The sequence below is a fragment of the Pan paniscus genome, chromosome 5 (genome assembly GCF_029289425.2).
Source record: "Pan paniscus chromosome 5, NHGRI_mPanPan1-v2.0_pri, whole genome shotgun sequence".
Taxonomy (NCBI): Eukaryota; Metazoa; Chordata; class Mammalia; order Primates; family Hominidae; genus Pan; species Pan paniscus.
In genome coordinates, this window is record NC_073254.2 from 15,423,214 (window position 1) to 15,450,545 (window position 27,332).

The 27,332-nt window shown below is 41.1% G+C and overlaps 1 long non-coding RNA gene across 1 annotated transcript in view; it reads left to right on the plus strand.

The window, feature by feature from the left end:
* Nucleotides 1-27,332, plus strand: part of LOC117980506 (uncharacterized) — a 153,640-nt gene that overhangs the window by 119,473 nt on the left and 6,835 nt on the right. Inside the window, exons 6-7 of the long non-coding RNA XR_010112340.1 lie at nt 14,834-14,964; nt 25,210-25,303. This is a non-coding gene — a long non-coding RNA (uncharacterized LOC117980506). The remainder of the gene's footprint in view (nt 1-14,833; nt 14,965-25,209; nt 25,304-27,332) is intronic.

The following is a 27,332-nucleotide window of genomic DNA, read 5'->3' on the forward strand; positions in this document are numbered from 1 at the left end:
AAGACAAGTTAAGCATAGGATACTGTGGATGATTTCCCACCTGTGTAGGAAACCAGATGCAGACTGAGAATCAGGCAGCTGTTGACAGGTCAGTGTAGACTTTCAGGAAGAGATGGTGACTGATGACACTCAAATGCAAGCGTGGAGGAACCAGTCCAGGGAGGGATGGCAACTGATGGAGAAACGGCCCAAGAAGGTAAGAAGGGAGTGGGCCGGCACATGGAAGCAGGGGCAAGACTCCCCTGCCAGCGTGGCAGATGTGAAGGAGGAAGGGGAAAGGCTTAAGTACTAGTGACGTTTAATTAATTGTCTCATATATTGCAAATTCTAGGGGTAGGTAGTTCAAAGGCTGGAATGGGAGCTTGGCAGTGCCACTAGGGAGCCACACTTCCTCTGCCTCTGAGCTTCCATCCTTACTGTGTGGGCTCCTCATCTTCAGCCTCACTGCTTTGTATCCAGTCATCCCCCATTATCCGTGAGGGATACACTCCAAGACCCCCAGTGAATGTCTGAGACCAACAACAGTATCAAACCCTGTGTAGACTATGTTTTTTCCTGTACATACATACCTATGATAAAGTTTAGTTTATAAATTAGGCACGGTAAGAAACGAACAGCAATAGCTAAAGATAAAGTAGAACAATTAGGATGGTACATTGTAATAAAAGTTATGTGAATGTTGTATCTCTCTCTCAGAATTTCTTTCTTTTACTGTACTCAGCCTTCTTTGTTTATCTTGGGTAACTGAAGCAACAGAAAGCAAAACTTTGTATAAGAGTGGACTACCACATTCAGCTTCTTTAGTTTATTCTGCAGTTACCAATAATGTCTAAATTTCAGTGGCTTAAAACAACAAAGATTTATTTCTCACTCTCATTACATGCTGTCTGAAGGTTTTCATTCCAGGATGTAAGTTTGAGGAATAGCTTCACTGGAAACATACCATTCTCATGAGAGAAGAGAAGAAAAGACAGGCAGAGAGGAATCATATAGCAGTTCTTAGAGTTCACCTCGGATAAGATGTATGCCATGCTCTATTGCCTAAAGCAAGTCCTGGGCCATGCCTAAGCATCAAAGGCCACAGGGACATCCTTCTGTCACAGGAAGGCATCACAAGTTACATGACAGTCACTAAGGATCTATTATTCTCTAATAGGAGGGTCACAAATAATTGGGTGCAAAGTATAACCATCACATCTTTCGAGATTGCAGAATTACTGCACACAGTTACCTTTCACAAATGAGATCAGAGTCAGAATAAGGAGCAACTTTTCTCCCCATCCTCTTTATGTCAAGGGGCAATATATATTTGCAATGAGTGAATGAATGTCACCATAGTTTGATGTAATTCCCATTAGCAAATCAACAGATGTTTCTCAAAAAATGCATCAGGAAATACAATATGATTTTGATGCATCAAATTTCTAAGAAAATACGAAAGATAAGGAAATATAAAATTTCACCGTTGTAATAGTAGTTATTGCCTAAATTTATTTAAAATTTTTATGTGCCAGTTTCCAAAGCGGAGAAATCGTTGCATTCTCCTAGGGCCTATTCAACTTTCAGCATGCCATTCTTCCCTATAGTCAGCCATTGTTGAGTACTCTGGAAAAACGAAATTCATTTTCATTTCATTTTCATTTTCAGCCTGAGGTAACTCTTTCTAAAATGTTGGGCATTGACTAACTTTCAAATTGGTTGCGTTGGTCCATGCTGGAGAATATAAAATCACCCAACATTCATCTTTATTGTGCATACATTTGCTTATTGATGGTTAATAAAGAAGTCTACAGAATGGGTATAGCGTAAATTGGTAGAGACTTTCTCTGGCTACCAGGAAGTTCAACAACGGCCTCTATGACTTTAACATTTTAGGCTAATTTGTGAATCTTACTCTACGCGATATGAAGGTATCAGGTGATGTTGTGTTACTTCCTGTAAATATTCTGATGTTACACAACTTCCCAAGTCAAATCACACTCCACTCCATGAAGGCCTGAATCCTTGCAATGGAGAAACTTCATGATGACTGTAAGCCATTCCACATGGGAATACTTTGTAGATATATCATTGGTATTTTGGAAAGCAGTCGTCATGTGATTTTAATTACAGCATATGCAGTATATCTGAGGATTGTTCACATAAGCATTAAATATAAAACTGTCTTGGAGTGTGTCATGGATTTTGAATCTGAAAAAGTGCGACTGTGTATACCACACATGCTGGGCTATTGGACAGCACTTGCCAAATGCCTTTCATTCCACCTTCACCTTTAACTGAGGAAGGCAGCACTTGAATATACTATCTGGTTGGTGTGAGAGCCTGTTTGATCAGGTGTTGATGGCCAGTATCTGAGGCTAGGGTCAAGATTCAAGCCCTTTAATAGAGAAGGGGGTAGGATGCCCAAAAGATGAGATGCATAAAAAGGCACAACAATTTTCTCCTAGGGGAAGAATTTTAAAGCACCTATTAAGGTGATTTGAAATACATCAAAACAATGGTTTGTATTGTTTGTATTGAAATTCTTCTGTTTGTGTTGAACTCCTCCTCTCCCCTAAATCTGTAGCAACCTGGACACAATCTAGAATTGCACAGCAGATAATGAAGACCTTTTACGTTCGTGATTCTTGGGTCCTCTGGACTGCTCAGCAGCACTCTGAACGGACTCTGCTACTTCTTAGCATATGAGCCAGAATAGTTAAATTTTTATCCTCCGGGAACAGATGCCAAGAGTTTCAAGCAAAGCATATTAGTAATATTTTTTAAAAGATTGTTGTGAAGTACTTCCAAGTGGGGAAGATTTAAAATCTTATAACCAAACCCAGGTGTGCTCTTATACAACCAATTTCATTTTTATTACAATGAAGGGAAATAAGAATCACTGAAATCCACAATTGACCATGAAATCTCTAATTTTAGTTTTTATTTAATTATCTTGCCTTCCAATATTTTGCAAGAAGTGCTGAATACCAGTAAGCCAGAATCTGATGGATTTTATATTTTTTCTTTGACCCTACATACCTTCTATTTACAGCCCATGATGAAATGACCAAATTTCAGGGGTCTGAAGGAGGAGGCTTCTAGATAACTCAGAGGCTCTACATTACTAGAGTGTTTATCTATGGGTCTATCCATCAGCCTATTCTCTACCTATCTATCTTTGTTGTTGTTTGTTTGTTTGTTTGTTTGTGAGATGAAGTCTCCCTCTGTTGCCCAGGCTGGAGTGCAATGGCATGATCTCAGCTCACTGCAACCTCCGCCTCCCAGGTTCAAGCAATTCTCCTGCCTCAGTCTCCCAAGTAGCTGGGACTATAGGCGTGTGCCACCACACTCAGCTAATTTTTGTATTTTTAGTAGACATGGGGTTTCACCATGTTGGCCAGGATGGTCTCGATCTTTTGACCTTGTCATCTGCCTGCCTAGGCCTCGCCAAAGTACTGGGATTACAGGCATGAACCACCACGCCTGGCCCCTGTCTATCTTTTTATTTAGGGAGCTTAGGCCTCAAGCTTGAGATAAAATCTGTCTTTAAGTTTGGTTTGGGTGGAATACCAAATAGACGATGCTTATTCAGTGCCATTTCTGACATTTCTGATCTCCTTTGTGATCAATTATATAGATGGTCATCATACCTAATAGATTATGTATTAAAAATGAGGCAAGCCATTCATCTTTATTGTTACTATCTGAATATTCACTTTCATATATATGTACCATTCAGACAGGTAACTTGAAGTAAAGCAATCTCTTTATGTGCCCTCTGGGTTGAAATTGTAACAGTCGCTAAGGTGTAAATGCATATTTATAATGGTAAAAGTAAAATGCTTTAATAAGTAATGATGATTATATTAGCAAGGCCATTTGGCCCCATATGCAAACAGTAGCCTCTGATCCAGCTTTTGTCCAATATGAAAATAGTCATTTTATCTCTGCCTCTCTTCAGGTTAGCTATGAACCTGGGTATGTGTTGAAATTTTTCATCAAGTAAAGACTAACAAGCAGATTTATTTGTTGGGTGCCTTCAACCCCTAAAATCCATGAACTCCTAAAGCTGAGATCCCTGTGGCTATCTTGATTTAGTTCCATTTTCCCCTTACATTATGTGAAGTCGTGCACATAAAATAAACTGCCACTTATCTGAGCTCATTAAGTTAGGTTTCTGTTCCTTGCACCTAAATTTGACACACTAAAGCCAAACACCTTTTATTTAACAAAGCGACTTGTAGCCCTTCAAGAGCCTGTAGAGCTGTTGTGTTGGTCCATGTTGGTCCATGTTGGTCCCTGTTGGTCCCTGTTGGAGCTCTTGAAGGGTTGCAAGTTGCTTTGTTAAATAAAAGGTACTTGGCTTAGTGACTCATTGGTGATGAAAATTGTGATTTCTGATGAAGTGAAAGGAAAAGCGGAAACCTGGCCGGGTGCAGTGGCTCACGCCTGTAATCCCAGCACTTTGGGAGGCCGAAGAGGGCAGATCACTTGAGGCCAGGAGCTCGAGACCAGCCTGGCCAACATGGTGAAACACCAGCTGTACTAAAGATACAAAAAGTTAGCTGGGCATGGTGGCACGTGCCTGTAGTCCCAGCTACTCCAGAGGCTGAGGCAAGAGAACAGCTTGAACTAGGGAGGTGGAGGTTGCAGTAAGCCAAGATCGCACCATTGCACTCCAGCCTGGGGGACAGAGGGAAACTCTGTCTCAAAAAAAAAAAAAAAAAAAAAGAGTCTGAAAGAGGTATATTTTGCTGTCTGTCTCTGGCTTTGTATGAAGATTCACCTCTTGCAAATAGGCAGAGGCCAGGGTGCAATGCAGGGTACCAGCCACTGTTGCCTTTGACCAGGCAGCCTGCGTATTTAAGGATTATAGGAACAGAGTTCAGCTGGGGATTTTTAGGCATAGTAACTTAATTTCTTTCACTTAGTTTTAAAAATTCTAATATATTTTATACTTGTAGGAATTACAAAACTTAAATATGGGCTTTAAAGCTAACTTTGTTACTCCAGATGTCTCCACTTCAAATGGTGGAGAACTGGCAACTTCTAAAATTAACTTCTATTTATTTAAATCAGACAGCCTAAGATTCCTATTTGAAAGTATTATATGATAATGTTGCTATTACTATAGCCATTCAGTCCTGTAAAGGGAAAATGCCAAGAGTAAGGTATTGACTATGTTTTTCTTCACTTGGTTATAACTATTGAGCTTTTGGGGAAGGCCAAAAAAAGCCCCCTTTTTAAAAATAATTTTCCTTCCTGTGCTTGAAACCACCTGAGAAATGAGACACAGAGACACCAGGTGGAACCAACTGAGAAATAAGCCACAGAGACACCAGGTGGAACCAACTGAGAAATAAGACACAGAGACACCAGGTGGAACCAACTGAGAAATAAGCCACAGAGACACCAGGTGGAACCAACTGAGAAATAAGACACAGAGACACCAGGTGGAACCAACTGAGAAATAAGACACAGAGACACCAGGTGGAACCAACTGAGAAATAAGACACAGAGACACCAGGTGGAACCAACCGAGAAATAAGACACAGACACCACGTGGAACCAACTGAGAAATAAGACACAGAGACACCAGGTGGAACCAACTGAGAAATAAGACACAGAGACACCAGGTGGAACCAACCGAGAAATAAGACACAGAGACACCAGGTGGAACCAACTGAGAAATAAGACACAGAGACACCAGGTGGAACCAACCGAGAAATAAGACACAGACACCACGTGGAACCAACTGAGAAATAAGACAGAGACACCAGGTGGAAATTAAAAGGTCGGAAATGTTACCGAAGGAGTGGACAGAGACTGATCTGTGGCCAAATGGGCTTGATAGTGAATGTATCTACCCACGGCTAGGCACTGCTGGCCTCCTTAACCAACCATGTGGTCAAGACTTCCCCCTGATCTGCAGGCAGAAAGATCTGAAAACAGAGGGGAATGCTGAGCTGAGCCAGCTCCATTCTTCTTCCCCAAACTCACCAATCTGACCATTCAGCCTCCCTCCCAAGGCAGGAAGGAGTGAGGGCCGCAGGTGGAGAGCAGGCTGCGGTTCTCAGCCTTGGCTGGATATTAGAACTGCTGAGAAGCTTAGCAAATCCTGACGCGCAGGTCACCTAAAGGAATTACACAGAGGTTTTTGAGGGTAAGCATTTGTATTTTTAAAACTGTTCAAGTGAACCGTTTTCCAGTCTAGGTTGAGAACACGAGCTGCAGTGGCAATTTTCCAGACGGAAATGTGAAGCCGGGCAGGGAGCTTCCTTCATCTGCCACTGCTTCCCGGAGGGAAGTTGATCTGGGGTTTTGGGTGTTGTCTTGGGTAGTGTTGGGAGAGAGTACAAATGATGATGTCCCCGTCTTTTGAGGCTGTGCTGATTTGTTCCTCAGGATTGGGTAAATAAATGTTCCATGAGAGTATTTTGCTGTTGAAGGGAAGTAATCCTGTGAAAATGTGTGAATACCTTGTACAGGCGTTGTTTAGGTAAATGAGTGTTCAAATTTTCTAAGACTAAATCCATACAGAATAGTAAAGATTTGAAATGATCCTCAGAACAAACTAAGCCTAAACCACCAGGCCAGTAATTTCTGTGCATGTGTGTGGCCTGAGGGCTTAATGACGCGGCTCACACTGGTCACAGCCACTGTGCTGACCAGGAGGGAGTGTCCAGCAGCACCCCCAGTGGTCTGCACTTGCTACCTCTGTAGAACAGAGTGTAGAACACAACAGATATGTTGGTGTGCAAATGGAGCAATGTTGTCACAGTTTGACAGCAATTCGGATGGATGATGGAAAGAACATTTCCCTCCCCGTTTTGTCTCTTGTCCATACCCTTGAGCCATTCTCCTCTGAACATAAATCTCCCACTAGTTACTATCCTATTCCCAGTTGCCTAAGATAATGAATAGTTGCTTGAACTTGTGTTGGTGGATCGGAGCAAACTCACTGCCACTTCTAGGGAAAGGGAAAGTCCTTCAAGTGATCTATCCTAATGATTGCAAGTCATCAATAATCCCACAGTTAGTTAGTGTGACGTCGTTGTGGGGGTTTGTACAGTTCTAATCACTTTATAAAAATAATGGAGAGAGTTTGGGCCTATGAAACATACTATCTGAGCAGGGAGATAACACGCACATACACACACACACACAGACTTAAATATCTAGGCTGGGTGTGGTGGCTCACGCCTGTAATACCAGCGCTTTGGGAGGTTGAGACGGGTGGGAGGTCAAGAGATCGAGACCATCCTGGCCAACATGGTGAAACCTCGTGTCTACTAAAAATACAAAAATTAGCTGGGCGTGGTGGCACGTGCCTGTAATCCCAGCTGCTTGGGAGGCTGAGGCAGGAGAATCACTTGAACCCAGGAGGCGGAGGTGGCAGTGAACCGAGATCGAGCCACTGCACTCCAGCCTGGTGACAGAGCAAGACTCCATCTAAAAAAAAAGATTTAAATATCTGTGTAAGATCTTAGCATTAAAAAAAAATCAGGTGCTACAAGCTATCAGTTCCGTAGTGCAGAAGAAGAAATGTTTGCTGGGAACCTCAGGAAGGCTTCTCATTCCAATATTTTGTCCTGCCTGGTTAACGTGTGAAAGCCAGCCAATGAAAGGACATCTGCTCCTCATCAGTGCTGGCCAACAATGCTTCCTATCAACACGTCTTTTCATTCTGATGCTTTGACATCCGGGGCCTTGCTGACCCTGGAAGGGATGGCCTCTCCCAGGGTTCACTAGTTCCTAGAGACAGTAAAGTGAGTGCACCGTTTACTTGCAAACCGAGCAGCCCAGAGTCCACATTCCAGCCAGCTCCTTTATAGGTTCTCACACTCCAGGCCACTATCCCTCTGCCCTAATCATCCCAGGGCCAGGTAACAGGCAGCTAGAGACAGCCGTGTGCCCAAGCCCACTGAGATTACGCAAACTGCCCAGTCCTAAAGCTGCTTGCCCGCCTCTTCTGTTCCTTCCTGCTGATACCACAATAGAGGCTCATGTCACAATTTCCCCTCACTCCGCCTCCTGCGCTTCCCTGTGTGACCCGTGTGGTGTGTTGCATGTGATGTGTGCTGCCCTCTCCCCTTCGGAACTGTGAATAACAAACTGTCTTCTCAATGACAGTCATCGAGTCATCTTCTGATCTGCTGGCCTCACCATACCTGAATAAGAATAAAACCCACATTTTAAAACCTACCTTTTTCCTGCTGCCTTGGAACACAGTCTGTCTCTGTGTGTGTGTGTGTGTGTGTGTGTGTGTGTGTGTGTGTATTTCAGCTCCCAGCAAGCTTTCTAATGTATTAAAGTGAGGGTGGGGTATTGTAAAGTGTTTTTAGGTAGCTTTGATATTTTTAGGCCATCTATTTTTGTTTCACAGACTTTTCCATTTTGCTTTTAACATCTTGTCTTTATAAAGTATTTTTTAAAAACTTTATTTTGAGATAACTGTACATGCAGTTGTAAGAAATAATGCAGTTAGATCCCACATATCCTTCATCCAGTTTCCCCCAGTGGTAACATTTTGAAAAACTACATTCAATATCACAACCAGGAAAATGACATTGGTGAAATCTGCCAACCCCACTCAGATTTCCCTGGCTCTACGTGTGTGTGTGTGTGTGTGTGTGTGTGTGTGTGTGTGTGTGTGTGTGTATGTCCGTCACATGGGCAGATCCTGTGGGCACCACAGTCCAGATGCAAAGCAGAGAGCAGCTCCCCACAGGGATCCCGTGTGCTGCCCTTTTATAACCACCACCAACTTCTACCGAACCCCTCCCTAGTCCTTGGCAGCCACTAACCTGTTCTCCTTCTCCATAATTTTCTCATTCAGACATGTTAAATAAGCTGTCATATAAGTGGAATCATACGATATGCCACCTTTTGGTGTTTTTCTCCCACTCAGGATGCTTCCCTTGAGATGCCTCCAAAGTGCTGTGTATGTCAGAACGTTGTTCCTTTTCATTGCTGAGTAGTGTTCCATGGTGTGGATGTGCCAGGGTGTGGACACTGTAACAGGACATTACAACAACAAATATATGGTTGTTTAAATCATATACTTGCCACCTGTATTAGTCCCAAGACTCCACATTCATTAACTCAAATATTCTTATCTCCCGTGGCTGCCATGAGACATCCCCCTGTTCCTACCCCGTCAAAGCTCTCCTGTCACTTTCAAAGAGAATCTTTCTCTAAAATCAGAGGACAAACCTCTCTGTAACCTCAGGATAGTTAATCATTTTCTGTGCACCTCATTCCTGGAGATAATTCCTCATGTTCTCTTTGCTTCATTTTCCCCTTCTATATATGGAACTAGCAAGTGTTTCTATTTCTAATGTTGAAAAGGTTAATGTGATCACTTGTGTTTACACAGCCTGAGACAGGTTATATAAATTATTCAGAGTATGCATATGTGAGTCACCTGTCTCCCTCAACTAGACCGAAAGCAATAGGTAATCAAAAATAGCTTCATCAGCGGAACGCCACCTTTTCCCAGCCAGGCCCTGTTCCCTGTAGCACTTAGTTCTCAGAATCCTGCCTTTCCAGGGGTCCAGGGCTTAGACTTTGTCCAGGAACAAACCACTTGAAGTTGGCAGACAATTATTCATTATCAGCTCCTTAAGAAGGAATTAAGTGGACCTGCACAGGATTGGACTTGTAACTCAATTAAGACATTAATTTAAAAGGTGACTTGATAAAGGCCAGGCAGAGGCCACATGAATTCCCCTTTCTGGCTAAAATTTTGCCTGTATCCTGGACTCTGTGCTTACCACGTCTTATTTTTATTCATCTAAGTACCAAAAAAGAATGCTTATGCATTTATAGCCATCATCATAGAATTATCAGAATTTTAGACTTGTTGGAATTTCAACCAGACCAACCTCTGGATGTCCCAAGCTGAACTACTGCTGTCTGAACACTGTGGTTCCTTAGCCACAGCTTCAGGGCAATGGCAGCCCTTCTGCTGGGCTCAGGGTCTCTGTACCCAGTACGACTGACCCTGCTGCCTGGGTTGTAGCAGGAATATGATTTTGAAACTTTTCCCATTGATTTTGATGATCATGCAGGTAGGGGAACTCTGTCCTAGGGGGCACTGCAGGAAAGCCCCTTCCAAGTCTTTGCCTCCTTCTTAAAATAAGCAGGGTCAGGAAACTATGCAAAGAGATTGAGGTTGCTTTGAGGAGCCTGGGGATGAGCTGGAGTCCTCACAGTTCGAGAAGTTGAATGCCTCAGCGGACAGGCACTATGTGGCCCAGCTGGCTCCCAGGCAGAGCAAGCGTGAACTTGGCAATCGTTTAGCCTCTGATGGGGGGACAATTGGCCTCTTTTTGGTCACTAGGAGGGTGTAATCAACTAACAGAAAATCCTGCAAACCGGATGTTCCAAAGAGCTGATGCTATGTCCTGTCCAAGGCCGGTGCATACCTTGGAGTGTCAAATATGAGATAATATACTCCAGCTGAAAGGAGTATTTGTTACTCATTAAACAACACAGAAGTTCTGAGTAACCAGCTTGCTTCCCTCTGGGGACTTAGTACAGTGAGACATCTTGCTCTGTAGAAAATCAGAGCAAGATGCCTGCCTTTTGCAGTAATGGCTATAGCAAATTACCATGGGTTTGAATGACACTAGTAGAGTGCTGATTACTAGACAATTAAAAACAAGGAAAGGGAATGCTATTATAAAAGAGGAAACGTTTTGTGGACCTTGAAGTAGAAGTAACGCTAGTTTGTAAGGCTCTCTAGTCTGCTTGTTATTTGGTGCCATATTCCATACACCTGGTTTGTTTCTAAAACTCACACAGCAGGTAAATGTAAATTTGAAGTTTGTCACATAATGACAAACATGCTAATTTAATATACTTTTGAAGTTCCATTACTTTTAAGTAAGTAAAGCTGCCAGACTTTTGCATTTTCCTCAATATCTGAAAATCACCTTTCCGACAGGATGGAGCTGTAGCAGGGTGGCTTATTTGTAATGAAGTCAAATTGCATGGATTTTGCCACCAGCATTTCCAGTCTTGAACTTCTTAAGTGCCAACTACATATTTCTGAGCAAATAAGTAAATGAATAAGGTTGCCTGTTAGCAAGAAAAGAATGTTACTTTGTATTATATTGACTTGCATTGCCTTGAAGAGAAAATAATTGCCCAATACGAATATAAATTACTTTATAAATCCAGTGGCAAAAGGAAGTACTTAATGGTTCCAAGTGTCGCTCATATAGTCTGGACAAGTCCAAGTGAACAATGTGTGTTTGATCAGTGAAGGTCCTCATGTTTTCTAATCATTCTTTATTCACTCCTTAAGGCTTTATTTTTTAAATTCCACAGCTGGGAAAAGTGAGAACAATGATACAGGATCATAGCTGCCTTTTTGAAGTAGATTTCTTCAGCATGCAGGAAACATAATGTTTTGTTTTTCTTAATTTTTATCATTCTTTCAATTCTTTTACCAGAACTCTCTTCTTCCATGTCTGGAATATTCCTGATGGGAAGCTGGACATTTAGGATGAAGCAGCAGGACTGTGTTAAGAGCTTTTCCTCCCAAAAAGCCATGTCTTCTTCCATAATGCTAAGTGGCAGTTGTTCTTCAACAATTATCTATCTATCTATCTATCTATCTATCTATCTATCTATCTATCTATCTATCTAATCTATTTCTCTATCATCTCTATCAATTTTCTATCTGTCTATCTTATGAAAACTCTATATATTTATGGAATTTTTCTTACTAAAATGTGACAGTCTTCCTTCTAGAAGCCAGAGGAATGCATGCTATTCTTTCCATGCCCTGGTGCATAAGCAGCACCCAGCAACTAGCTGTGAAAGTTGCTGCTGTGACTCCTCCAGAGTTTCTGGGCAGCAGAAGGTATTTGATCTTGAATTTTGTAACCCAGATGTCTGCTGAGGCTTATAAGGCTCTAGCAGCAATGGCCCGCCCTGTAGATAAAGCTGTCCCTTTTTAGGGTTTCTACCCCCAAATCCTTTCACACCAAGCACACCTGAGTTCTGTAGGGTTTATAAAGGTCTGGGTGTTTCAGGGAAGAAGCAGCTGCCATCTCCCTAGGATCACGCTCCTTCCTTTCTCCTCATGCATCTCCTTTGAATACCCTCCAACCCAGAGTGCCGACCCCCTCTTCCCCAGAAACTCCAAATGCCTATTTCTGTCTCTATCATGCCCTGAACTTCTCAAGGCAGTCCTTATAACACACACAGACACAAAACACAACTCTTCCTAAGAGAAATTTTAATTAATTTTTCTGCACCCTGTTCTGTTCATATTATTCAGCATTGTAGGTTAAACATTTATCATGTTAAAATCTGCCATTCATCAGGGATCTGAAGCTGCTGGGAGAAATGTTTCAATATAAAGGAGGGCCCTGAAGTGCACAGACTGTACTTGAAAAAGTCAAGACAAGAAAGCAAGCATGCTTTGAATATTTCCGAAAGGAGATGGACAACCAAAGTCTCTAACTTTCATAACATTTGAAGACATTCAAGATAGAACAATAACTGAATAACTTAACTGATACAAATAATACAAAATATTTTTTTGCATCACTGTGTGTATAAAACCAGACATTTATTAAACAGTGCATCGAAAATAAAATATGTCAATCATTTGCTGTTTCAGCTGACCTGAGGAGCCGGTTCAGTACCTCATGCCCAAGGTGATGCAGTTGCGTAATTAAAAGACTCAAAAACTGTTTCTCATAAGAATATTTGCATTTGCAGATGCCACATATTTTAAGAGTAATTCAAAGTGAAATAATCTCACCTACTCTTACATGATTAGTTCTTAATAAAGTAGAAATAAGGTAATAGTTACATTTTTTATGAAATATAAGTAATGAATAATAAAATTTTGAGTACATCTTGAAGCAATTACTTTGTATTTCAAATTATTTTTTCTCTGCTATTTATTTTAATCTCAGCAACATTATAATTTAAGAGCTCTTATTTTCTTTAAAATTATGTTACAATTTGTAAAGTGCTTTGTAGTCAGATACTTTGAGGATGTGTTAGCTAAAATTGTTTTGGACACTGGGGTTTGAGGCTGAATCAGGACGTCTCTGTGCCCCAATAGCACACACTCACAGCCTCGCCTTGTTATTCTGCATTTGCCCTACCAGGTCCACTCCCCCTGCTCTGCCCTGCTCTGGGCCCCTTTACATTCAGCATCTAGCTGGTCCCCTCGCCCTCTGGCCTCAGCTTGGGTTCATGCAATGGGGGCATTGGCGTGAAATCAGAAGGCTGGAGGAGAAGGGGTTGGGCGTGTCTTCCCCCACATCCCACTTCCCGACTGGTTTCGCAATGGCTATGCCCCTTACATAAGATCCCAGCTCCCAGCTCCTCCCTATCCTAGGCCACAGCTCTGCTGGGTTTTGGAATCCCTCCTCTCTTTCCGTTTCCCTAAGGCCTAAAGCACTAAACAACAACCAAAAAAAATGAAATTAGAAGTTAGACAAGGAAGAAAACATTCACATAAAGCAGAGGCTACAGGAGCTGAAAGGAGACATAGCTGGAAAGCCTCTGACAAGAGGGGACTTTAATATACCACTCCCAGTAGGAGGGGGAACAGGTGAGCAAAAACACACAATGAGAAACAAGATCCAAACAACATAGCCTTTGAGACAGATGTTGTGGGCGTACAATTTTATACTGTGATAATGACCCTCACTTTATCTCAGGCACCTGATTATTCACAAAAGTTGATCATATATTAGGTCACAAAAAAAACATCAATAAATGTCATAAAGGAGAAGTATTTCAAACTACACTATCTAGGCACAATGCAATAAAAGTAAAAATTATTAACAAAACAAAAATGTCTTACCACATGAAAAATGGAAAACATTCTATTAAACAACTCTTAGGCAAAGGGAAGTACAAATAGAAATTACAGAATTGTAAATAAATTAATGATAATGAAAATATCACATGTCAGAATCTATGGACTATGCTTAAATAAGTGATCAGAGGCACACTAAGTTCCTTCTTGACCTGCATAAGTGGGGAATGTCTAAGTGTGGTGGTGGCAGAAACCCGACTCAAATCGCTATAGGGGCACTCGCTCTCTCTTATCCAGGTAACAGCTCCAGAGCCCCTTATTTGAAGTTTCCCATAAGTAAGGACACTGGATTTATTCCACATATATATGTGGTTAAACTTTCTTTAAGCCATCCACAGATTATCCTCAGGCATCGTGACTGTTTCCTGAGAAACAAAAATAGCTGTTTTCAGGGGTTATTAATGCTGGCTCTGAGTTCGGTGCTATTCCAGGAAACTAAAAATGCCTCTATAATTAAAAGTGGGGCCTTATGAAAGTCAGGTGATACAACCTGAGTCTTCCTTATAATGGATCCAGAATGACCACAAGCCACAAATCCTGGTCAGTCCAAGTCCCAAAATGCACAGGCAGAACAGATACCTTTCTAACTGGCAGACCACTGGTTACTGATCCATGTAGCAATGGCTCTTAGAGTAAAAAGGGTCAAGTGGAAGCCCCTAGAATTGCCCAGTTCCCATCATCTCTCACCAAAATAGTAAACCAAAAGCAATGCTTCATTACTGGGGGAGTTGCGGAGATTTATGTCACCTTAAAAGATGTGAAAGATGCAGAGTAGTGATTTTTATTGCATTTTCGCTTAACTCACCTATGAGCCTTATGCAAAATGAGATGGGTCTCGCAGAATGACTCTGGATTATCATAAACTTAATGCCCACAGCTACAATTTTCTGGATGTTGCGTCTTTACTAGAGGAAATGCTTCTTTGTAATGATATGTATAATCCTCTAATGAGCAAAGGTAAAGATAAACAGATTACTTTTTTTTTTTTGACAGAATCTCGCTCAGTTGCCCAGGCTGGACGTCCAGGCTGGAGTGCAGTGGCGTGATCTCAGCTCACTGCAAGCTCTGCCTCCTGGATTCACGCCATTCTTCTGCCTCAGCCTCCCGAGTAGCTGGGACTACAGGTGCCCGCTATCACACCCGGCTATTTATTTTATTTTATCTTATTTTATTATTATTATACTTTAACTTCTGGGGTACATGTGCACAACGTGCAGGTTTGTTACATATGTATACATGTGCCACGTTGGTGTGCTGCACCCATTAACTCGTCATTTACTTTAGGTATATCTCCTAATGCTATCCCTCCCCCTCCCCCCACCCCACAACAGGCCCCGGTGTGTGACGTTCCGCAACCTGTGTCCAAGTGTTGGTCTCATTGTTCAATTCCCACCTATGAGTGAGAACATGCGGTGTTTGGTTTTCTGTCCTTGCGATAGTTTTCTCAGAATGGTGGTTTCTAACTTCATCTATGTCCCTGCAAAGGACATGAGCTCATCCTTTTTTATGGCTGCATAGTATTCCATGGTGTATATGTGCCACATTTTCTTAATCCAGTCTATCATTGTTGGACATTTGGGTTGGTTCCAAGTCTTTGCTATTGTGAATAGTGCCGCAATAAACATACGTGTGCATGTGTCTTTACAGCAGCATGATTTATAAATCCTTTGGGTATATGCCCAGTAATGGGATGGCTGGGTCAAATGGTATTTCTAGTTCTAGATCCTTGAGGAATTGCCACACGGTCTTCCTAATTGCCACTAGTTTACAGTCCCACCAACAGTGTAAAAGTGTTCCTATTTCTCCACATCCTCTCCAGCACCTGTTGTTTCCTGACTTTTTAATGATCGCCATTCTAACTGGTGTGAAATGGTATCTCATTGTGGTTTTGATTTGCATTTCTCTCATTGCCAGTGATGATGAGCATTTTTTCATGTGTCTGTTGGCTGCATAAATGTCTTCTTTTGAGAAGTGTCTGTTCATATCCTTTGCCCACTTTTTGATGGGGTTGTTTGATTTTTTCTTGTAAACTTGTTTAAGTGCTTTGTAGACTCTGGATATCAGCCCTTTGTCAGATGGGTAGATTGTAAAAATTTTCTCCCATTCTGTAGGTTGCCTGTTCACTCTGATGGTAGTTTCTTTTGCTGTGCAGAAGCTCTTTAGTTTAATTAGATCCCATTTGTCAATTTTGGCTTTTGTTGCCATTGCTTTTGGTGTTTTAGTCATGAAGTCCTTGCCCATGCCTATGTCCTGAATGGTAATGCCTAGGTTTTCTTCTAGACTTTTTATGGTTTTAGGTCTAACATTTAAGTCTTTAATCCATCTTGAATTAATTTTTATATAAGGTACAAGGAAGGGATCCAGTTTCAGCTTTCCACATATGGCTAGCCAGTTTTCCCAGCACCATTTATTAAATAGGGAAGCCTTCCCCCATTTCTTGTTTTTGTCAGGTTTGTCAAAGATCAGATGGTTGTAGATGTGTGGTATTATTTACAAGGGCTCTATTATGTTCCATTGGTCTATATCTCTGTTTTGGTACCAGGAGCATGCTGTTTTGATTACTGTGGCCTTGTAGTATAGTTTGAAGTCAGGTAGCGTGATGCCTCCAGCTTTGTTCTTTTGGCTTAGGATTGTCTTGGCTATGCAGGCTCTTTTTTGGTTCCATATGAACTTTAAAGTAGTTTTTTCCAGTTCTGTGAAGGAAGTCATTGGTAGCTTGATGGGGATGGCATTAAATCTATAATTACTTTGGGCAGTATGGCCATTTTCACAATATTGATTCTTCTTATCCATGAGCATGGAATGTTCTTCCATTTGTTTGTGTCCTCTTTTATTTCATTGAGCAGTGGTTTGTAGTTCTCCTTGAAGAGGTCCTTCACATCCCTTGTAGGTTGGATTCCCAGGTATTTTATTCTCTTTGAAGCAATTGTGAATGGGAGTTCACTCATGATTTGGCTCTCTGTTTCTCTGTTATTGGTGTATAGGAATGCTTGTGATTTTTGTACATTGATTTTGTATCCTAAGACTTTGCTAAAGTTGCTTATCAGCTTAAGGAGATTTTGGGCTGAGACAATGGGGTTTTCTAAATATACAATCTTGTCATCTGCAAACAGGGACAACTTGACTTCCTCTTTTCCTACTTGAATACGCTTTATTTCTTTCTCTTGCCTGATTGCCCTGGCCAGAACTTCCAACACTATGTTGAGTAGGAGTGGTGAGAGAGGGCATCCCTGTCTTGTGCCAGTTTTGAAAGAGAATGCTTCCAGTTTTTGCCCATTCGGTATGATATTGGCTGTGGGTTTGTCATAAATAGCTCTTATTATTTTGAGATACGTCCCATCAATACCTAGTTTATTGAGAGTTTTTATCATGAAGGACTGTTGAATTTTGTTGAATGCCTTTTCTGCATCTATTGAGATAATCATGTGGTTTTTGTCTTTGGTTCTGTTTATGTGATGGATTATGTTTATTGATTTGTGTATGTTGAACCAGCCTTGCATCCCAGGGATGAAGCCAACTTGATCGTAGTGGATAAGCTTTTTGATGTGGTGCTTGATTTGGTTTGCCAGTATTTTATTGAGGATTTTTGCATCGATGTTCATCAGGGATATTGGTCTAAAATTCTCCTTTTTGTGTGTGTGTCTCTGCCAGGCTTTGGTAACAGGATGAGGTTGACCTCATAAAATGAATTAGGGAGGACTCCCTCTTTTTCTATTGATTGGAATAGTTTCAGAAGGAATGGTACCAACTCCTCTTTGTACCTCTAGTAGAATTCGGCTGTGAATCCATCTGGTCCTGGACTTTTTTTGGTTGGTAGGCTCACATCCGGCTATTGTTTTTTTTTTGTATTTTTAGTAGAGATGGGGTTTCACCATGTTAGCCAGGATGGTCTCGATCTCCTGACCTCATGATCTGCCCGCCTCAGCCTCCCAAAGTGCTGGGATTATAGGCATGAGCCACCGTGCCCAGCCCAGATCTGTTTCATTTGGATGGAGCAGCAGTACACACTCACTGCCTCGTATCAGGATTCTATCAGTTCTGGTCTCTGTTATATTTAAATCACATTAATTATCTTGATTTCCCATACAGCATTATGTTTGTCTGTGTGATTACTGGGCATAGAAATAAGAAACATGAAGTGTCCCAGATGCTTTTGTAAAACAGAGGGATGGAAACAAACCCTGAGAAAGTTCTTAGGCCTTAGTGAAGTTTCTAGGAGTAGAGTGGTTGGAATATGTGGGATATTTCCATTAAAGTGGGAGAGAAGATTGGTGAGAGATGATGTCAGTGAAAATGGAAGAATAGGAACCTCTAGGGCCCATCCCTCCCATGGCACTGAGAAAAAAAAAAAAAAAAAGATTTGCAACAACCAAGTAAATGTTTAGCCAGGAGAAAGGCCAATGAAAAGGGTAAGAGAGCTTCATGGCATTTTAGCTTACCCTGACCCCAACAACCCCTTCCCTGCTGCAGTGGCCCTCTTGAAGACTGCAGTCTGCACTTCCAGCATGGTTACCTGATTCAAGGGGAGAAGCGTGGGCCTTTTCCCTGAGGAATGTGTCTGTCTGTTTTGACCTGACTGTGCTTTCTCCAGAGGACTGCAGCAAGGGCTTCCTTTTTTAAGCCTAATCTGTACCTTGTCAGACTGAAACAGCTATGTGGTTCTCAAAAGCAGTAAAAGCCAAAAGTTGGACAAACAATAGGCATGCAAAAAGCTGGGTGGGAATACTTAGGAAGTATGATTTGTTGGGGGTGGAATAGAGGTTTTGAAAAGCTACTGCATGTATGGGGAACTTAAAAAGCCACACACATGCTCAGGGAAGGACACATGCTCAGAAAGGAACTGAGAAAGTTTATGGCTGGTAAACTTTCACCTTTGGCTGGTCTTGAGGTAACCACAGACAGGAAGTGAAGGCTAAGGCAGAGTTGTAAATGGCCTGGCTAAGTGGAGTGTCTTAACACAGAGCCAATCTGAAAATACCTGGGAACATTTCCATTCCTTTCCTTTTCTTCCTTCTTTATTTTATTTCTCCTTTTTCATATTGTAATATTAAAGATATCAAATTTCCAACAAATTCATTCAAAAGTCACTTGACAATGGATATTTTAAAATTCAAAAATATTCAACTTCAATAAGAAATATTATGAAGTATGCAAAGAAGCCAGAAATTATGATGCCTTTACAGGGAAAAACTATAAATTAACAGAAACTCTCCCCGAGGGAGCGAAGACATTGGATTTACTAGACAAAAACTTTAAGTCTACAGTCTAAAACATGCTCAATGATCTAAAGAACACCATGGACAAAGAGCAAAATGCACAAGAAGAATAATATCTCAATATGTAAAAAATTACAAGAAGAGAATGAAATTATGAAAATGAATCACATATAAATTCTGGAATTGAAAAGTATTACTAAAATGAAAAATGTATGAGGGGGTTCAATAGCAGATTTTAGCTGACAGAAAAAAGAGTCAATAGGTCAAATGAAACAATCTAGTCTGAGAAGCAGAAAAAAGAAAGAAATGGAGAAAAATGAAGAGGGCCTAAAAGACTCAAGCAACAACATCAAGTGCATCAACCAAGGCATAATGGAAGTCCCAGAGGCAAGGAGAGAGAGAATGGGGCAGAGAGAATATTTGATGAGATAATAGTTAAAACTTCCCAATTTGACAAAATACATGAACCTATACATTCAAGAAGCTCAATGAACTTCTTTTCGGTTAGAATAAACTCAAAGAGATGCACAAGAAGACACCTTATAGTCAAAGTCAAAAGCCAAAATCAAATCTCGAAAGCAGCAAGATAACAGACTCAGCACATACAAAGGACTGTCAGTTATATTAACAGCAGAAACCATGGGACCAGAGGCAGTGGGATGACACATTTAAAGTGCTGAAAGAAAAAAATGCTTTTCATATTCAGCAAAAATATTCTTCAAGACTGAAGGACAGATTAAGGCATTCTCTGCTAAACAAAAGCTGAGGAAGTTCATTCCTGACAGGCTTGCCCTATAAGAAATGCTAAAGGGGGCCGGGCGCAGTGGCTCATGCCTGTAATCCCAGCACTTTGGTAGGCTGAGGTGGGCGGATCACGGGGTCAGGAGATTGAGACCATCCCGGCTAACATGGTGAAACCATGTCTCTACTAAAAATACAAAAAAATTAGCGGGGCATGGTGACGGGCGCCTGTAGTCCCAGCTACTCGGGAGGCTGAGGCAGGAGAATGATGTGAACCTGGAGGTGGAGCTTGCAGTGAGCCAAGATCACACCACTGCACTCCAGCCTGGGCGACAGAGCAAGACTCCATCTCAAAAAAAAATGCTAAAGGGAACCGTTCAGATTCAGACAGGAGGCAATAACTTGCCATAGGAAGAAATGAAATACAAGTGTAAAGGTAACTACATAGGTAAATACTAAAACCAATATTATTGTATTTTTGGTTTACAACTTACTTTTTTCCTTGATAAGTTAAAAGACAAAGGCATGAAACAATAATTATAAATCTATGTTAATGGGCACACAAAGTCTAAAGATGTGATTTGTGACAATAGCAATCTGAAAAGGGAGAAATGGAGCTGCATGAAAGAGTTTTGTATAGTACCGAGTCTGTAAATTGATATTAATTCAAACTACATTGTTACTAATTTAAGATCCTAATTGTAACACCCAAGGTAACAACAAAGAAAGCAACTATTAATAAAAATGTACTTTTCTGAAGAGGAAATGAATAAGGAATAAAAATCATACACTATAAAAAATCAATTAAACACAAAGAAGCTAGCATGGAAGAATTAAAGAATAAGAAAGATACGAGACTTACAGAAAACCAAAGCAAAACGGCAAGAAGTAAAGTGAGCGACAAACCACTGAATCTTGTTCTGCCCACCATGGAGGAAAAGGCACAATGCTGAGTGGTTCTCTTTCAATTTTGTAGGCAACACGTACCACATTTGAGCATGCTGCTCTGTAAACCTGCTGAGTAAGCTCAGCATAATAAAAGACTGTAAAGACTCTAAGCTCTTCTTCAAGCTGTTCTAATCTTTGAGAAAATAAACCGACAAGCACAATGGCACTGGGAGTCTGTGGCAAGTGAGGCTGTTGTATGAAGGACAGGCAAGTCTCAATAGGAGACTGGGAGAGCAGATGCCTGAGGTTTTAGAGGAAGGCTGTGCCCTTTTGTGGTTACAACAATTCTTTTCCACTTGGAGGGCAGCTCCTGACTTGCTACTTGTCCCTTGCAGAGATGGAATGTCTAACCGTGGGATACCAAGTGACAACATGGTAGATGCCCATTGTGAACTGGATATTACACAATGAATTGAATTATAAAGTTGTGCCACATTGCATTCATTATTAAAGAAAACAGTATGTGTGGGATGGAGCTAAGCAGGTGCCAGAGGGCACAGGTAAGTGGCATGCATGCACAGGGATTCAGATACCACGTTACCTTTTCCTATTGCCTCATAACCTCTCCTTCAAGCTGAATCTATGGCCTCATTGGGAGTTTCCTGTATGAAATGAACAGAATAGGGAAAAGAGTGGGCCTAGTTAATGGATGTATCTTGTGAAAAAGTAAGGACCTTGGTATGAAATGGGGTCTTGGATGAAACAGACAAACCATCTAAATAGTATGTATTTACATATGGGTAGGCAGGGTTAAGGGAAATAAGGAATAGTTAGCACCCCAGGGCTAACAACACTGAGAAAGAGATAACATGCTAGGCCTGAAACAGCAAGCAAAGGTGATGACTTTGAGAACCTGAGGAGGCCTGCATTAGACAGAGAAGGCTGCCTCCCTCCAAAAGATCTGTGGATTTGGGGAAGTATACCATCATTGCCAAGTTGTAATTTTGGAGAAAGAAAGTTCAAAGGATGAATACACTGACCTCTCTCACCCCTCAAGCTCAAGTTTTCTCCTGATGCCTTTAAAAGGGATTCAAGGGATTTGGAGCTGACCGAAGAAGAAGACTTGACCACGAGAGGCAGTAACACCCAGCAAGCTTCACTGGGCAGCGCTTGGATAGGATCACATAAAGGATCCCTCACAGCAGGAGACTAGCCAGTGGCTTATGGGAGGGACACACCCAGAAGGGGAGGAGAGCAAGTGAACTCCTGGGGAGAGGGGGATTAGAGAAGGGGCTTACGTGTCCAGGTGATGCCACTCAGAAGCATGATAGTGGGGGCTCAAGTCGGAGAGCTCTGAAGGGCCGTAGTGGCTTGGGGAGCTTGTAACCATGAGGCTTTATCTTATAATGGCCAACAGATGCAGGATGAGGTGTCCTGGAGTATGCAGAGCACATGGGCTCTAACTAGCCCCAAATCTGCTTAGTTGGGCTATTTTTTAAATAATTGGATGTCCAACAACTTGAATTTGACACCTGTGGGCTTTTGAGGTAATGGAGCTCAGCCTGCAGTGAAGAAATAAACAACCCAGGAGTCTATTTGCCGAGGCCATAATTGGCTCATTTCAATAACTGCCACCAGCTGGCCAAATCCAACTGGAAGCCAGAGAGCGAGGGAGTCTGTCTGATGCACTTGATAAAGGTCTGGCTCCTGGAACATGGAGTAAGGTGGGCGTGGACCTGGACAGGCAAAGGGGAATGCACAGCAGAGGTCTTCCTGGTGTGACACCAGCAAGAAGTAGTGCCAACAGCCACTGTATCCTGTACCCATCGACACAAAAATCAACTGTGAATTTGATAGAGCGGGACGAATTTGGGGTGATACATCTGGTTTTCCACTGACTCAAGTTTCACATTTATGCTGATTCATGTGTAGTGGATAACAGGCTGGTCAAGAACTGGAAAAGAACAAGACTGTAATAGCAGGGCAAGTAGGTCTGGGAGGAGGTGTGGGGCACACTTCTCAGATATCGGTGTCCTCACTGGCTTCTGTCTGTGGCTTCCTCACTTTAGCATGAAGCTTCTCCCTCAACTACTATAAGCAGGGGAGGAGAATGGTGGAAAGTTTCATGCTAGAATTCAATGCACATGTCACTGCCACTCACAACTTCTTGGCCTGAACTGGTTACACATTCCTGCCTGTGGGTGAGAAAGTATAATCAGAGACACTGGATACTGGTGACTCCAAGCAGCCTGTAGTGCATGCTCATATATACCATTTTATTCAGTACCATGATGATAATTTCTCAAAATATCATCTCAAAATATTTCTCAAAATATTAATTTCTCAAAATATTAAAAGTAGTATTTAAGAATATAAGTTCTATAAAGCTGAAGGCATCACACTACCTGACTTCAAACTATACTACAAGGCTACAGTAACCAAAACAGCATGGTACTGGTACAAGAACAGACACATAGACCAGTGGAACAGAAAAGAGATTTCAGAAATAAGATGCACATATACAACCATCTGATATTTAACAAACCTGACAAAAACAAGCAATGGGGAAAGGGCTCCCTATTTAATAAATGGTGCTGGGAAGACTGGCTAGTCATATGCAGAAAATTGAAGCTGCACCACTTTCTTACACCTTATACAAAAATTAATTAATGTCAAAAGCAATTGCAACAAAAGCAAAAATCGACAAATGGGATCTAATTAAACTAAAGAGCCTCTGCACAGCAAAAGAAACTATCATAACCTACAGAATGAGAGAATGTTTTTGCAATCTATCCAACAAAGTTCTAATATCCAGAATCTACTAGGAACTTAAACAAATTTACAAGAAAAACACAAACAATCCCATTAAAAAGTGGGGAAAAGACATGAACAGGCACTTCTCAAAAGAAGACATTTATGCAGCCAACAAACATATGAAAAAAAGCTCAACATCACTGGTCATTAGAGAAATGCAAGTCAAAACCACAACAAGATACTATCTTATACCAGTCAGAATGGTGAGTATTAAAAAGTCCAGAAACAACAGATGCTGGCAAAGCTGTGGAGAAATAGGAACACTTTTACATTGTTAGTGGGAGTGTAAATTAGTTCAGCCACTGTGGAAGGCAGTGTTGCAATTTCTCAAAGACCTGGAACCAGAAATCCCATTTGGCCCAGCAATCCCATTACTGGGTATATACCCAAAGGAATATAAATCATTCTATTATGAAGATACATGCACACGTATATTCACTACAGCACTATTCACAAAAGACATGGAATCAACCCAAATGTCCATCAGTGATAGATTGGGTAAAGAAAATGTGGTACATATACATCATGGAATACTATGCAGCCATAAAAAGGAAGGAGATCATGTCCTTTGTAGGGACATGGATGGAGCTAGAAGCCTTTATCCTCAGCAAACTAACACAGGGACAGAAAACCAAACACTGCATGTTCTCACGTATAAGTGGGAGCTGAACAATGAGAACACATGGACACAGAGAGGGGGACAACACACACTGGGGCCTGTTGGGGTGAAGTGTGAGGAGGGAGAGCATCAGGAAAAATAGCTAATGGATGCTGGGCTTAATACCTAGGTGATGGGTTGATAGGTGCAGCCAACCACGATGGCATACATTTACGTATGTAACAAACTTGCCTGTCCTGCACATGTAACCTGGAACTTAAATTTAAAATAAATGAATAAATAAATAAGAAACTAGCAAAAAAACAAATATAAGTTCTAGAACCACATTATTTGGGTTCAACTCAAGTTTCTATTCCTTTCTAGTTGGGTGCCTTGAATAAGTTCCCTAACACCTTTGAGCTTCAGTTACCTCATTTATAAAATGAGGATAATAAGAAAACTGACCTCATAAGGTTTGTTGTGAAAATTAAATTACTTAGCATATTCAAAGTAATTAGCACCATACTTACCATGCAGTACTTTTCCAATAATTTTTGGTGTTATTTCTTGAACTGATTTCATGAATGGAGACATGTTGGCTGATAGATGGGAGAGTTGGAATCGAATTTGAAAATATATTATCATTTGAATATGGGCTCCTCTCTTTTCAGATATTTACATGAAAACTTTCCTAAGTAACATCAGTCCAATATATCTAATCATGAGGGTTTTATGCCTTTTTTAGCCTGTGTTTTAGTTTGATGCTTTCAACCCAATTACTTACGCTCTAGACCTGGAAACAATTTTTCTAAACATTTAGAATTTGTCAAAACTGGATAGGGATAGGATCTTAACAGTTTAATAGATCTAAACTCAGAAAATTTGGAATTCAAATTGGTCTTTTAGCCTGCTGATATAGTTTGGCTGTGTTCCCACCCAAATCTCATCTTAAATTGTAGTTCTCATAATCCCCACGTCATGGGAGGGAACCGGTAGGAGATAATTGAATCATGGGGGCGGTTACCTTCAGGCTGTTCTCGTGGTAGTGAGTGATAGTGATTCTCACGAGATCTGATGTTTTTTAAAGGGGCTTTTCCCATTTTGCTCGGCAGTTCTCCTTCCTGTCACCATGTGAAGAAGGATGTGTTTGCTTCCCCTTCTGCCATGATTGTAAGACACTTGAGGCCTCCCCAGCCCTGTGGAACTGTGAGTTAATTAAACCTCTTTCTTTTATAAATTACTCCGTCTTGGGCATTTCTTCATAGAAGCATGAGAACGGACTAATATACCTCCTTCCTTCCTTCCTTCCTTCCTTCCTTCCTTCCTTCCTTCCTACCTTCCTTCCTTCCTTCGTTCCTACCTTCTTCCCACCTTCCTTCCTTCCTTCCTTTCACTTTCCATCTTTCTTACCACACAGGGAACCCTGCAAGTGAGGCCTTATGCAAGGTGACAACCACTGTGACACACCTGTTCTGAGTGTTTGTCAGCAATGAGAAGGAATGACTCTGGACAGACTTGAGAGGCTTTTGTTCTCATGGGACTCCACAAAGATTGGTCTCCATAGTTCTCATTTTTAAAAAATGAATTAGTTTAAAGTTCACTGACTTGTCTTCATGATAATATGTTAATGGGGATTTATTTGGAATTCATTCTAGATTCCCCACCTCCCCCATTCCTTCGAAGACTTTATTATTGAAAGACATTTGTGCCCTGGGTGTCTGAGTAAACCCTTATCAAAAGGGCTAAGCTTTATTCCTGACCACACTGCAGAGCAGAAATAATCTCCATGTATTAATCACCTCAAGATCTTTAGGTGTAAAGTTTCATTTGAAGGATTTTGCAGGGATATTATATGCATGGTGAATGTTCCACTGGTAATTCTGGCCTAATTTTAGGGTTTTACAGTTGCTTTTGGTTATGCATGTTACTAAATTTACAAAATCTTTCATCTATTGCAAAATCCCAGGATGATTCTCACACAGAGGAAACTTTCTGACAAGTAAACATTTGAATGTGAGCCACTGGTAAGGCAATACTTCAAAAGAAAATCAGTTGTCGTAGCTGACTTTTTTTTTTTTGGTCAAGATCAAACTGAGAAAATCTCCTTGAAGCTTGTAGGCTGGTCTGTGTCATGTAGCCTGGGTGCTGGAGGGCCTCCACCACCCCCCGTATCTGGGTTTACTGTCATTTCACCACCGCTGGGTCAAATTGTAAGGAAAAATAAAACTTACATTAAGTAATGTTGTAAATACAAATAAAATCCATATAAAAATATGGACAGTGGGGATAAAAAGGTAAAAATAAAGCAATGTAGGCAACCTCCCATTCATTGCAGCAAATAAGACCCATAACGGCATTTAGAAAATTTGCTAGATAGGAAAAGCAATTGCAAATTTCATGGGAATATTCAGGAGGAATAGTGGGAAGGCCAAACAAAAGCACTGTAGAAAAGAGGAGAGAGAGACACACACAGGAGACTCCAAGATGAGTAGAATCTATGCTTGGCATTCAAGGAGCCCAGCGCCATCACTCAGCAGCTGCTAGACACACGCAGAGACAGGCCAAGGACACTAATCTCTGAGATTTGGTTGACTATGTTTAGACCTGGTCTCAGTTGTTATTTTAGTGGTTTATATGTCTTAAAATAGCAGTCTTTTAACTTTCCTCTTTAAATGTCAAGCTTGACTACTGCAGCTTCATTTCAAGGATCCCTTGTTGGGTGAATCAAAAATGTTTTAAAAAAGTCTTTCCCTTTTGAGCTGATTTTGTGAATATTCTCACATACTCTTGGGATTTTGGTTTCACCCCAGTTTTCTAATGACAGACATGTTGTAGGATTCTGCCCACACCCCCAGTGTGGGCTGACCTCTACAACCTGAACAATGACTTATCTAGGCTTTTCAAATATTAAACTAGCTTGTAAATCCTCTCTATGCCTAATGCCTCCACCAGCTCCTTGTCTGTGCCTTCACAAGTCATTAAAACTGTAAAGACATGAATTCTTGTTTTCTATGACCTGAAAGGATTCTACAACACTAGCTATAGTTTCTAGCTATAACTTTCCTCGCTGGCAAAGAGGTAGACAGTAACCATTTTATGAAAGGGGAACTAATGCTTTACAAAATGATTACTGTTTACTTCTTTGTCAGTTAACAGTATTATTAGGATATGTATTCAGGTAAAAACCTGCACTCCAAGCCCAGCCAGTCCATATTTGGCCCATCAGTATTGCTGG